We start from the raw sequence: 14,807 nt of genomic DNA on the forward strand, positions 1-14,807 counted from the left end.
TCTTGCAGTTGACAGTATGTTGTTCTGGTAATGTGCACAATTATTATTTATGGGCTACATACCACAGTGCTGGACATATTCTGTTAACTTCAACTCTACTCCTAACATGGAGATGTCTTCCTGGTGTTACTGATTCAGTACATCATATGCACAGTGTGGTTATGATATGATGGATTGATTTAATGAACCCACCAACCAATGATGACATCTGCATCATCTTCTGTAAAGTGCAGCTACAGCATGATATTATCAGCATTTGGTGCGGTATAATCAGAGGTATCTATGTGCTTTTGTGCCTGTTTTAAGTCCTCCAGCTTAACGCCCCTACACCTCCCACTACACAGGCATACTTACTTATGCATACACTGACATCTGGCATACCTACACACACCCCAGGGCCACTTCCTTCCCCTGATGTCAGGGAGAGGATGGGCATGCAGAGTGCAGTAAGTCTCCACGTTACTCTGGCCAACAGTCTTGGCCTACCTCCAGCATCTGTCACCCACAACATCTGTTCCCTCCTTGTAAAGTGCTGAACTATCTCACCTGGGTCAGTGCTATAGCTGATCACAGTGCCCGATCAGGATGTCACTGTGACAGGCAGCAGTGCAGATTGACCGGTCAATCAATGCAGTGCCGCAACATATGCACTAAATGAGATTTCCGTGCCCCCAGTCAGGTTACTCCCTGGGCAGTGACCCTGCTCACACCCTCCCCTAGTTCCACCTCTGATCACAATTATCTCTCTTGGAGAGTGTAGCAAATTGGAGTTGGGGGAATCTCACCTCTGCCATGCATGGTCACAATCTGGGCACAGGACCCAAATAGTGGGCAATGTGGCACTTCTTACAGTAGAGAATAAGTAACTTTATTCTTTACTTGTGTATTAAGGACCTTATTTGCATTAAATTCAGTCCACATGGGACCAAGACTTTCTGGCTTACTGAACAAAGTGGAATTGTTTCGTAGAGGGTGGAGAATTGTATTTTATCTGAAATTACCCCCTCTGCACAAAATACAAACAATTATACCCATACAAGTACCTTGTGGAAGTTGTTGCCCTCTATCTTCCTGTGGTCTCTCCCTGTTTCTCACCGTGCCTCCTCCCATTTCCTTGCACCTCTGCGTCTCCGCATATATCCCTATACTCAGAGCCGGCTCCGGTCAGTGACATGGGATGCCCAAATATGAGCATACCCATATATGGGCATCCATGCCACTGACCGGAGCCCGCTCTGTTGCGGATATGGAGAGAGACTGGGAGATTTACATCCCCTTATAATTCATATGGTGCATAGTACCGGCACGTATTGTTTTACCGGTACTGTGTACCTTCCTACTTTCACACTGGTACAGTATATGCTGCAGTGGGACTGAGAGGGATATATTGGTAACACATAGTCATTGTTGGGGGAATTCAATCCATTTTGAAAATAGTAATGAAATGTTTTTTACTTTTCTTTTTTTTCAGTAATGAAGAATGAAACATTTCTGTTAAAATTGAATTGGAGGTGAACTGGATTCATCATCAACTCTGCACCAGTGTGAATTGATGTTCTTTAATGTTCTGATAAGGTACATGCAACATCTCTTCCTCAACCCCTGCACCACTCTCTGCCTCTTGCCTCTCTCTCTCCACCTCCCTGCTAAGCGTATTAACCCATCTAATGTAATCCACATTCCATGTCTCACTTTACTCTTCACTTCTCACGTGCCCTCTGGAATGACTGCTCTCTGACTAACAAGGTCTATTTGTACATGACCTCTTCTGCTCTCATCCACCACCTCTCATTCCCCTCACCCCTGTCCTACTCGATACCTCAGCTTAATTGAACTCTCTCCTCTGACATCTACCCTTATCTCTAACCTCTCCTCACTTTCTGCTTAAACTAACTATCTTGTTAACTTTTACAATGCTATCATCTCCTCCTCCCTCCTCCTCCTTCCTCCTCCCTCCTCCATTATATATATACCCCTTCTAGGCTCTGACACACTCATCCCTCTAAGGCCATGATTATCATGGGCACATGCTTGGTCGTCCACAGTGCGTGCGAGCGATGCAGAGCCGCCTCGGACCTCAGTGCAGGGATTGCTGCATACCCCCAGCATCTGTCACCCACAAACAATACACACACACTAATACTCCCCACAATACACACTATAATACCTCCTCAATACTAATCTCCCCAATAATATTATAGCTCCAAACACAATATACACAACACCCTTACACAAGATACACAATCTAGTACTCTCCTCTGCACCTCTACACACAATATAATACTCCCACACACACAATATACACACTACCCTCCTACCCCCATAAAATACAACCAATAATACACACACACTTTGTGGATGTTGGGACCAGCTCCCGGCATGCACCAGTGAAAGAGAGAGGCCCGCAGAAGCTCGGAAGAACTCCCTCCATCCGTGCCTTCCTCCGTTTCACATCTTCTCCCTGTCTCTCTCCCTCCCTTTCTTTGCATCTCCCTGCGTCTTTACGTATACCGAGTCAGTGACGGCTCTGGTCACGTGATGCCTTAATATGGGCTTATCCATATATGTTCATCCACGTCACTAATGTGATGCCCGCACTGTTGCGGAGCTGGTACTTACGACGGGCACTTATTGTTTTATCAGTACTGCGTACCTGACTCTACCGGCCTACTTTCAACACTAGTACAATATGTGCTTCACTACGAGTGAGTGGGGAATATTGGCATCACACAGTCACTGTTGAATATGCCATTCAATCCATTTTGAAAATAGTAATGCAATGTGGTTTTGTTTTGTTTGCTTTTTGCAGTAATGAAGAATGGAAAAGTTATATTAAAATTAAATTGGAGGGGGACTAGATTCAGCATTTCATCATGAACTCTGCACTTGTGAGAATTTAACTTCTTGAATACCCTGACAGGTACACGCAACATTAAGACTATAATCTGCTGTGCAAGCTTTCGTGCTATACCTCCCCCTCAGGTTTTGATTTATACATTTGCTCCCTCAATTCATGTCCTCTAATATTTGAAAGCTCTCTCCTAGCATTTTCTCTTTACCACAGAACGTCATCCCAATGTAACCTCTCTCTTGTTCTTTCTGCTTGCTGTTTCCTCACTCCTCTGTTAAACTTTTCTAATTTCTCTAACTTCCACACTCCTGCTTTTATCCACATGTTCTCCTCTTTCCTTCCCCTACCTTTGCATGTGTCTACACACTGCACCATTTGTACAGACCTCTATTGCAGCTATTTCTGCACTGCTCAATGAAAAGCACTCTTTAATATCCTATTCTCTGTGCCCCCTCTCTCTGCGCCCCCTCTTTTGGCGCCTCCTCTCTCTGCGCCCCCTCTCTCTGCGCCTATCTGTCTCATTCTCTCTACGTCCCTCTCTCTCTACATAGAGCTATCTCTGTCTCTCTCTACACCTATCTCTGTGTCTCCTTCTATGTTTGCTGATGTGTGGGATATCTCTTATAATCTTGAACCTGCTCATATACACATCGGGCCTCCCTGCCTCTGCCTCCCTGCTAAGAGTGTTAACCTATCTAATGTAATCCACATTCCTTTCCTTACTTTTCTCTTCCCTTCTCCTATGCCATCTGGAATGTCCGTTCTCTGACTAACAAGGCTCTAGTTGTACATGACCTCTTCTGCTCTCATCATTCACAATCAGTCATTCCCCTCACCCCATCTTACCTGTCCCACTGATTTGCCTCTGCTTAATTAAACTCTCCTCTGACATCTACTCTAACCTCTCTGCTCTCTCTCTCTTTCCGCTTAAACTAACAATCTTATTAACTCTTACAATGCTATCCTCCTATCTATATGCCCCCTCTAGGCTCTGACACACTTGTCCCTCTAGCCCACACCCTTGGCTAAATTCCCAAACATGTTCATCACACTTCCACTCGCTGTTCTTAATGCCTATGAAGGAAATCACACAATTGATATTTGATTTTTCTACAGTAAAAATGTCTCCAGTCCTGTATAAAGCTGCTCTCTGTGGCCAAACCACACTACTTTTTTTTCACATTCATCAACACTCAAATTTAATTTACGCTGTCTTTTTTTCCCTGTATTTGACTCCCTCCACTAACCTTCTCCTCACACTTGCCATCCTTCCTTCACTTCTCCTCAAGCATTTGACTACTTCAGAGGCAAGGTGGATGCCACCCACAAGGAGATTCCTTCTGTCCCTTCCCCCTTCTCTCCTTCTACCTAATTCTCCTTCTGCATTTGACTCCTTTTCTTCTCTTACAGAGCTGGAAGCTAATCATCTTCTCTTCTCCCTCTACCACATGCCCTCTAGATCGTATCCCCTCACACCTTACTGCATCTCTTAGTCCCCACTCTCACCCACATCTTCAAGTCCTCCCTATTCTCTGGCTCTTTACCCTCTTACTTTAAGCCTGTAGTGGTCACCCTTTTCTCAGAAACAACCTACACCCTATGTGCCTTACTAACTACCGCCCTATATCCCTCCTGCTGTTTGTCTCCTAATTGCTAGAATGTCAACATTCTTAAATCACATGCCCTCCTGGATCCTTTACAACCTGCCTTTCGTACAGCTCGTTCTACAGACTGTGCTTAAAGCAAATTCCCAAGGTCACTTTTCCCTACTAATCCTACTTGATCTATCTGCTGCGTTTGATGCTCTCAATCACTCTCCTCCTTCATATTCTAAACTCTCTCTTGGTATCCGTAACACAGTTCTATCCTGGTTTTCATCATAACTTTCCTGTCACACATTCTCCATCTCTGTTGCTAACATGTCTTCGTCTTCTATTGATCTGTCTGTGGGTATACATCAGGGCTCTGTTCTGAGATCTCTCTTTCTCTCTACATACTATCATTTGGTGACCTCATCAACTCTTTGTGACAATCCTATAAATAACAAATACAAATATCAGGTCATGGGAATAAGTGATTTGGACATAAAAGTAACATTTCGGAAGTGTGGACAACTAATACATCTTGTAGATTGCCTTTACAGTGTGATGTCATTGATTCAGTAGATTGTGTGCAGACCAGGACTGCAGTACAGTGTCACTCACAGGGATGACTTGCGTGGTAGAAGCTCAAGAACAAGGATGTCAAACTCCAGTCCTCGAGGGCAGCAAACAGGCCAGGTTTTCAGGATATCCCTACTGAAAACCTGGCCTGTTTGGGACCCTCGAGGACTGGAGTTTGACATGCATGCTCTAGAAGGAGCACAGCTGTGGGTGGGAGGTGGATTTGCTTTGCATCAAATGGTTTGGAGCAAGGTTTATTGTATGTATTATCATAATAACAATGCAATGCTTAACTTTTATTTCAGGAGGGATGACTGCAGAACAGAAGTGAATATTGAAGCCATGTGTTCCTTTTCTTGCAAAAGAGAAAATTTGAAGGACAGTTGAAGAGAAGGAAAATTACTACACAGAGACAGATAAGCAATGTGTATATTTCTCATTTACCATTTAGTATTTGTCGTTTTATTGACTCCACACAATCCGGCTGCTACGGGTTTCACATTGAATATTTTCATCTCTACTCTACCCCTTCCTGTGATCTGAACCATGCAAGTTTTCGTTGATTCAATACATCATGAGTAGAGGGTGGCTACAGTATGAAGTAAAGACCCAAGGACCACATCTACTACCATTCATAACAAGAACATGTGCAGTAGCGCACAGCTGCAGTTCTATGTGATTGTTATGAAAGATTGAGGTGGTTCAATTCTATGAATCTGGAGTGGGATGGATCCTGTTTGCATCATATGGTTTCATCTAGGCCAGTAGATTATATAACTCTCAGTACAGGTTACACATGGCATCAGTATTAGTGATTTAAAGAGGAGGAAAGCTTCAATGTGGAGAACAAAGCCAAGTAATGTTGAAGTTACTCCTTTTACCATTTACTTGGTCAGTCTGTACTGTCTACTCCCCACACAGCTGCTAAGGATCTTCCATTTTAAATACTTTCACCTCCTATTCTGCACTGCTTTGCTGCCCATTATTCAGAGATGCGTTCCAGTCATGTTTACCACTCTGAATCTCTCTGCAGTCATTGGTTCAGCACATCATGGGTAGAGCATGGCTACAGATACAGCAAGCTATTATTATTTTACCGGCTGATCATCCATAATATTGCATTAAAACATAGAATATCACTTAATTTCCAAAAGATTCAGTGATGCTGATAATGCAGAATCTCACAACATTTCCCATCATAATGCCATAATGCACCAGTGGGAGAAATAATCCTTGCTATATCTGTACATTGTGTGACGTATTACCTCCATGACCATTGAGAGCAAGTACATCTTCTGTATAGAGCGGCTGTGTTATGATGCAGTTATTGATCATCATTGACATAATCACAAGAATCTTATGCAAAGGGAAATTGTCCGCAGCGAAGTGAGATTTCAGCCCCCAAACGTCTGTAATATTAATGCAATGTCTTACTTTTGTTGCAGTGAACACTGAAGAGACGGATCTACTACAACACTGTACAGGATGAGCATACGCTACAAGCAGCAAAATGATCTTGCAGTTGACAGTATGTTGTTCTGGTAATGTGCACAATTATTATTTATGGGCTACACACCACAGTGCTGGACATATTCTGTTAACTTCAACTCTACTCCTAACATGGAGATGTCTTCCTGGTGTTACTGATTCAGTACATCATATGCACAGTGTGGTTATGATATGATGGATTGATTTAATGAACCCACCAACCAATGATGACATCTGCATCATCTTCTGTAAAGTGCAGCTACAGCATGATATTATCAGCATTTGGTGCGGTATAATCAGAGGTATCTATGTGCTTTTGTGCCTGTTTTAAGTCCTCCAGCTTAACGCCCCTACACCTCCCACTACACAGGCATACTTACTTATGCATACACTGACATCTGGCATACCTACACACACCCCAGGGCCACTTCCTTCCCCTGATGTCAGGGAGAGGATGGGCATGCAGAGTGCAGTAAGTCTCCACGTTACTCTGGCCAACAGTCTTGGCCTACCTCCAGCATCTGTCACCCACAACATCTGTTCCCTCCTTGTAAAGTGCTGAACTATCTCACCTGGGTCAGTGCTATAGCTGATCACAGTGCCCGATCAGGATGTCACTGTGACAGGCAGCAGTGCAGATTGACCGGTCAATCAATGCAGTGCCGCAACATATGCACTAAATGAGATTTCCGTGCCCCCAGTCAGGTTACTCCCTGGGCAGTGACCCTGCTCACACCCTCCCCTAGTTCCACCTCTGATCACAATTATCTCTCTTGGAGAGTGTAGCAAATTGGAGTTGGGGGAATCTCACCTCTGCCATGCATGGTCACAATCTGGGCACAGGACCCAAATAGTGGGCAATGTGGCACTTCTTACAGTAGAGAATAAGTAACTTTATTCTTTACTTGTGTATTAAGGACCTTATTTGCATTAAATTCAGTCCACATGGGACCAAGACTTTCTGGCTTACTGAACAAAGTGGAATTGTTTCGTAGAGGGTGGAGAATTGTATTTTATCTGAAATTACCCCCTCTGCACAAAATACAAACAATTATACCCATACAAGTACCTTGTGGAAGTTGTTGCCCTCTATCTTCCTGTGGTCTCTCCCTGTTTCTCACCGTGCCTCCTCCCATTTCCTTGCACCTCTGCGTCTCCGCATATATCCCTATACTCAGAGCCGGCTCCGGTCAGTGACATGGGATGCCCAAATATGAGCATACCCATATATGGGCATCCATGCCACTGACCGGAGCCCGCTCTGTTGCGGATATGGAGAGAGACTGGGAGATTTACATCCCCTTATAATTCATATGGTGCATAGTACCGGCACGTATTGTTTTACCGGTACTGTGTACCTTCCTACTTTCACACTGGTACAGTATATGCTGCAGTGGGACTGAGAGGGATATATTGGTAACACATAGTCATTGTTGGGGGAATTCAATCCATTTTGAAAATAGTAATGAAATGTTTTTTACTTTTCTTTTTTTTCAGTAATGAAGAATGAAACATTTCTGTTAAAATTGAATTGGAGGTGAACTGGATTCATCATCAACTCTGCACCAGTGTGAATTGATGTTCTTTAATGTTCTGATAAGGTACATGCAACATCTCTTCCTCAACCCCTGCACCACTCTCTGCCTCTTGCCTCTCTCCACCTCCCTGCTAAGCGTATTAACCCATCTAATGTAATCCACATTCCATGTCTCACTTTACTCTTCACTTCTCACGTGCCCTCTGGAATGACTGCTCTCTGACTAACAAGGTCTATTTGTACATGACCTCTTCTGCTCTCATCCACCACCTCTCATTCCCCTCACCCCTGTCCTACTCGATACCTCAGCTTAATTGAACTCTCTCCTCTGACATCTACCCTTATCTCTAACCTCTCCTCACTTTCTGCTTAAACTAACTATCTTGTTAACTTTTACAATGCTATCATCTCCTCCTCCCTCCTCCTCCTTCCTCCTCCCTCCTCCATTATACATATACCCCTTCTAGGCTCTGACACACTCATCCCTCTAAGGCCATGATTATCATGGGCACATGCTTGGTCGTCCACAGTGCGTGCGAGCGATGCAGAGCCGCCTCGGACCTCAGTGCAGGGATTGCTGCATACCCCCAGCATCTGTCACCCACAAACAATACACACACTAATACTCCCCACAATACACACTATAATACCTCCTCAATACTAATCTCCCCAATAATATTATAGCTCCAAACACAATATACACAACACCCTTACACAAGATACACAATCTAGTACTCTCCTCTGCACCTCTACACACAATATAATACTCCCACACACACAATATACACACTACCCTCCTACCCCCATAAAATACAACCAATAATACACACACACTTTGTGGATGTTGGGACCAGCTCCCGGCATGCACCAGTGAAAGAGAGAGGCCCGCAGAAGCTCGGAAGAACTCCCTCCATCCGTGCCTTCCTCCGTTTCACATCTTCTCCCTGTCTCTCTCCCTCCCTTTCTTTGCATCTCCCTGCGTCTTTACGTATACCCAGTCAGTGACGGCTCTGGTCACGTGATGCCTTAATATGGGCTTATCCATATATGTTCATCCACGTCACTAATGTGATGCCCGCACTGTTGCGGAGCTGGTACTTACGACGGGCACTTATTGTTTTATCAGTACTGCGTACCTGACTCTACCGGCCTACTTTCAACACTAGTACAATATGTGCTTCACTACGAGTGAGTGGGGAATATTGGCATCACACAGTCACTGTTGAATATGCCATTCAATCCATTTTGAAAATAGTAATGCAATGTGGTTTTGTTTTGTTTGCTTTTTGCAGTAATGAAGAATGGAAAAGTTATATTAAAATTAAATTGGAGGGGGACTAGATTCAGCATTTCATCATGAACTCTGCACTTGTGAGAATTTAACTTCTTGAATACCCTGACAGGTACACGCAACATTAAGACTATAATCTGCTGTGCAAGCTTTCGTGCTATACCTCCCCCTCAGGTTTTGATTTATACATTTTCTCCCTCAATTCATGTCCTCTAATATTTGAAAGCTCTCTCCTAGCATTTTCTCTTTACCACAGAACGTCATCCCAATGTAACCTCTCTCTTGTTCTTTCTGCTTGCTGTTTCCTCACTCCTCTGTTAAACTTTTCTAATTTCTCTAACTTCCACACTCCTGCTTTTATCCACATGTTCTCCTCTTTCCTTCCCCTACCTTTGCATGTGTCTACACACTGCACCATTTGTACAGACCTCTATTGCAGCTATTTCTGCACTGCTCAATGAAAAGCACTCTTTAATATCCTATTCTCTGTGCCCCCTCTCTCTGCGCCCCCTCTTTTGGCGCCTCCTCTCTCTGCGCCCCCTCTCTCTGCGCCTATCTGTCTCATTCTCTCTACGTCCCTCTCTCTCTACATAGAGCTATCTCTGTCTCTCTCTACACCTATCTCTGTGTCTCCTTCTATGTTTGCTGATGTGTGGGATATCTCTTATAATCTTGAACCTGCTCATATACACATCGGGCCTCCCTGCCTCTGCCTCCCTGCTAAGAGTGTTAACCTATCTAATGTAATCCACATTCCTTTCCTTACTTTTCTCTTCCCTTCTCCTATGCCATCTGGAATGTCCGTTCTCTGACTAACAAGGCTCTAGTTGTACATGACCTCTTCTGCTCTCATCATTCACAATCAGTCATTCCCCTCACCCCATCTTACCTGTCCCACTGATTTGCCTCTGCTTAATTAAACTCTCCTCTGACATCTACTCTAACCTCTCTGCTCTCTCTCTCTTTCCGCTTAAACTAACAATCTTATTAACTCTTACAATGCTATCCTCCTATCTATATGCCCCCTCTAGGCTCTGACACACTTGTCCCTCTAGCCCACACCCTTGGCTAAATTCCCAAACATGTTCATCACACTTCCACTCGCTGTTCTTAATGCCTATGAAGGAAATCACACAATTGATATTTGATTTTTCTACAGTAAAAATGTCTCCAGTCCTGTATAAAGCTGCTCTCTGTGGCCAAACCACACTACTTTTTTTTCACATTCATCAACACTCAAATTTAATTTACGCTGTCTTTTTTTCCCTGTATTTGACTCCCTCCACTAACCTTCTCCTCACACTTGCCATCCTTCCTTCACTTCTCCTCAAGCATTTGACTACTTCAGAGGCAAGGTGGATGCCACCCACAAGGAGATTCCTTCTGTCCCTTCCCCCTTCTCTCCTTCTACCTAATTCTCCTTCTGCATTTGACTCCTTTTCTTCTCTTACAGAGCTGGAAGCTAATCATCTTCTCTTCTCCCTCTACCACATGCCCTCTAGATCGTATCCCCTCACACCTTACTGCATCTCTTAGTCCCCACTCTCACCCACATCTTCAATTCCTCCCTATTCTCTGGCTCTTTACCCTCTTACTTTAAGCCTGTAGTGGTCACCCTTTTCTCAGAAACAACCTACACCCTATGTGCCTTACTAACTACCGCCCTGTATCCCTCCTGCTGTTTGTCTCCTAATTGCTAGAATGTCAACATTCTTAAATCACATTCCCTCCTGGATCCTTTACAACCTGCCTTTCGTACAGCTCGTTCTACAGACTGTGCTTAAAGCAAATTCCCAAGGTCACTTTTCCCTACTAATCCTACTTGATCTATCTGCTGCGTTTTGATGCTCTCAATCACTCTCCTCCTTCATATTCTAAACTCTCTCTTGGTATCCGTAACACAGTTCTATCCTGGTTTTCATCATAACTTTCCTGTCACACATTCTCCATCTCTGTTGCTAACATGTCTTCGTCTTCTATTGATCTGTCTGTGGGTATACATCAGGGCTCTGTTCTGAGATCTCTCTTTCTCTCTACATACTATCATTTGGTGACCTCATCAACTCTTTGTGACAATCCTATAAATAACAAATACAAATATCAGGTCATGGGAATAAGTGATTTGGACATAAAAGTAACATTTCGGAAGTGTGGACAACTAATACATCTTGTAGATTGCCTTTACAGTGTGATGTCATTGATTCAGTAGATTGTGTGCAGACCAGGACTGCAGTACAGTGTCACTCACATGGATGACTTGCGTGGTAGAAGCTCAAGAACAAGGATGTCAAACTCCAGTCCTCGAGGGCAGCAAACAGGCCAGGTTTTCAGGATATCCCTACTGAAAACCTGGCCTGTTTGGGACCCTCGAGGACTGGAGTTTGACATGCATGCTCTAGAAGGAGCACAGCTGTGGGTGGGAGGTGGATTTGCTTTGCATCAAATGGTTTGGAGCAAGGTTTATTGTATGTAGTAACATAATAACAATGCAATGCTTAACTTTTATTTCAGGAGGGATGACTGCAGAACAGAAGTGAATATTGAAGCCATGTGTTCCTTTTCTTGCAAAAGAGAAAATTTGAAGGACAGTTGAAGAGAAGGAAAATTACTACACAGAGACAGATAAGCAATGTGTATATTTCTCATTTACCATTTAGTATTTGTCGTTTTATTGACTCCACACAATCCGGCTGCTACGGGTTTCACATTGAATATTTTCATCTCTACTCTACCCCTTCCTGTGATCTGAACCATGCAAGTTTTCGTTGATTCAATACATCATGAGTAGAGGGTGGCTACAGTATGAAGTAAAGACCCAAGGACCACATCTACTACCATTCATAACAAGAACATGTGCAGTAGCGCACAGCTGCAGTTCTATGTGATTGTTATGAAAGATTGAGGTGGTTCAATTCTATGAATCTGGAGTGGGATGGATCCTGTTTGCATCATATGGTTTCATCTAGGCCAGTAGATTATATAACTCTCAGTACAGGTTACACATGGCATCAGTATTAGTGATTTAAAGAGGAGGAAAGCTTCAATGTGGAGAACAAAGCCAAGTAATGTTGAAGTTACTCCTTTTACCATTTACTTGGTCAGTCTGTACTGTCTACTCCCCACACAGCTGCTAAGGATCTTCCATTTTAAATACTTTCACCTCCTATTCTGCACTGCTTTGCTGCCCATTATTCAGAGATGCGTTCCAGTCATGTTTACCACTCTGAATCTCTCTGCAGTCATTGGTTCAGCACATCATGGGTAGAGCATGGCTACAGATACAGCAAGCTATTATTATTTTACCGGCTGATCATCCATAATATTGCATTAAAACATAGAATATCACTTAATTTCCAAAAGATTCAGTGATGCTGATAATGCAGAATCTCACAACATTTCCCATCATAATGCCATAATGCACCAGTGGGAGAAATAATCCTTGCTATATCTGTACATTGTGTGACGTATTACCTCCATGACCATTGAGAGCAAGTACATCTTCTGTATAGAGCGGCTGTGTTATGATGCAGTTATTGATCATCATTGACATAATCACAAGAATCTTATGCAAAGGGAAATTGTCCGCAGCGAAGTGAGATTTCAGCCCCCAAACGTCTGTAATATTAATGCAATGTCTTACTTTTGTTGCAGTGAACACTGAAGAGACGGATCTACTACAACACTGTACAGGATGAGCATACGCTACAAGCAGCAAAATGATCTTGCAGTTGACAGTATGTTGTTCTGGTAATGTGCACAATTATTATTTATGGGCTACACACCACAGTGCTGGACATATTCTGTTAACTTCAACTCTACTCCTAACATGGAGATGTCTTCCTGGTGTTACTGATTCAGTACATCATATGCACAGTGTGGTTATGATATGATGGATTGATTTAATGAACCCACCAACCAATGATGACATCTGCATCATCTTCTGTAAAGTGCAGCTACAGCATGATATTATCAGCATTTGGTGCGGTATAATCAGAGGTATCTATGTGCTTTTGTGCCTGTTTTAAGTCCTCCAGCTTAACGCCCCTACACCTCCCACTACACAGGCATACTTACTTATGCATACACTGACATCTGGCATACCTACACACACCCCAGGGCCACTTCCTTCCCCTGATGTCAGGGAGAGGATGGGCATGCAGAGTGCAGTAAGTCTCCACGTTACTCTGGCCAACAGTCTTGGCCTACCTCCAGCATCTGTCACCCACAACATCTGTTCCCTCCTTGTAAAGTGCTGAACTATCTCACCTGGGTCAGTGCTATAGCTGATCACAGTGCCCGATCAGGATGTCACTGTGACAGGCAGCAGTGCAGATTGACCGGTCAATCAATGCAGTGCCGCAACATATGCACTAAATGAGATTTCCGTGCCCCCAGTCAGGTTACTCCCTGGGCAGTGACCCTGCTCACACCCTCCCCTAGTTCCACCTCTGATCACAATTATCTCTCTTGGAGAGTGTAGCAAATTGGAGTTGGGGGAATCTCACCTCTGCCATGCATGGTCACAATCTGGGCACAGGACCCAAATAGTGGGCAATGTGGCACTTCTTACAGTAGAGAATAAGTAACTTTATTCTTTACTTGTGTATTAAGGACCTTATTTGCATTCAATTCAGTCCACATGGGACCAAGACTTTCTGGCTTACTGAACAAAGTGGAATTGTTTCGTAGAGGGTGGAGAATTGTATTTTATCTGAAATTACCCCCTCTGCACAAAATACAAACAATTATACCCATACAAGTACCTTGTGGAAGTTGTTGCCCTCTATCTTCCTGTGGTCTCTCCCTGTTTCTCACCGTGCCTCCTCCCATTTCCTTGCACCTCTGCGTCTCCGCATATATCCCTATACTCAGAGCCGGCTCCGGTCAGTGACATGGGATGCCCAAATATGAGCATACCCATATATGGGCATCCATGCCACTGACCGGAGCCCGCTCTGTTGCGGATATGGAGAGAGACTGGGAGATTTACATCCCCTTATAATTCATATGGTGCATAGTACCGGCACGTATTGTTTTACCGGTACTGTGTACCTTCCTACTTTCACACTGGTACAGTATATGCTGCAGTGGGACTGAGAGGGATATATTGGTAACACATAGTCATTGTTGGGGGAATTCAATCCATTTTGAAAATAGTAATGAAATGTTTTTTACTTTTCTTTTTTTTCAGTAATGAAGAATGAAACATTTCTGTTAAAATTGAATTGGAGGTGAACTGGATTCATCATCAACTCTGCACCAGTGTGAATTGATGTTCTTTAATGTTCTGATAAGGTACATGCAACATCTCTTCCTCAACCCCTGCACCACTCTCTGCCTCTTGCCTCTCTCTCTCCACCTCCCTGCTAAGCGTATTAACCCATCTAATGTAATCCACATTCCATGTCTCACTTTACTCTTCACTTCTCACGTGCCCTCTGGAATGACTGCTCTCTGACTAACAAGGTCTATTTGTAC

At 43.6% G+C, this 14,807-nt stretch overlaps 3 long non-coding RNA genes across 3 annotated transcripts in view; all 3 read left to right on the forward strand.

The window, feature by feature from the left end:
* The first annotated feature begins 1,470 nt into the window (after window positions 1-1,470).
* LOC142485828 (uncharacterized) lies at window positions 1,471-6,546 on the forward strand. The gene is made up of 4 exons (XR_012798702.1): window positions 1,471-1,575; window positions 2,810-2,920; window positions 5,319-5,438; window positions 6,459-6,546. It is a non-coding gene; the product is annotated as an uncharacterized LOC142485828 (long non-coding RNA).
* A 1,451-nt stretch (window positions 6,547-7,997) lies between these two features.
* Window positions 7,998-13,068, forward strand: LOC142485829 (uncharacterized). Its single transcript, XR_012798703.1, has 4 exons — window positions 7,998-8,102; window positions 9,331-9,441; window positions 11,841-11,960; window positions 12,981-13,068. It is a non-coding gene; the product is annotated as an uncharacterized LOC142485829 (long non-coding RNA).
* Window positions 13,069-14,519: 1,451 nt separating this feature from the next.
* Window positions 14,520-14,807, forward strand: part of LOC142485824 (uncharacterized) — a 29,716-nt gene continuing 29,428 nt past the window's right edge. Inside the window, exon 1 of the long non-coding RNA XR_012798698.1 lies at window positions 14,520-14,624. This is a non-coding gene — a long non-coding RNA (uncharacterized LOC142485824). The remainder of the gene's footprint in view (window positions 14,625-14,807) is intronic.

This window comes from Ascaphus truei, unplaced genomic scaffold (assembly GCF_040206685.1).
Source record: "Ascaphus truei isolate aAscTru1 unplaced genomic scaffold, aAscTru1.hap1 HAP1_SCAFFOLD_638, whole genome shotgun sequence".
NCBI classification, from domain to species: domain Eukaryota; kingdom Metazoa; phylum Chordata; class Amphibia; order Anura; family Ascaphidae; genus Ascaphus; species Ascaphus truei.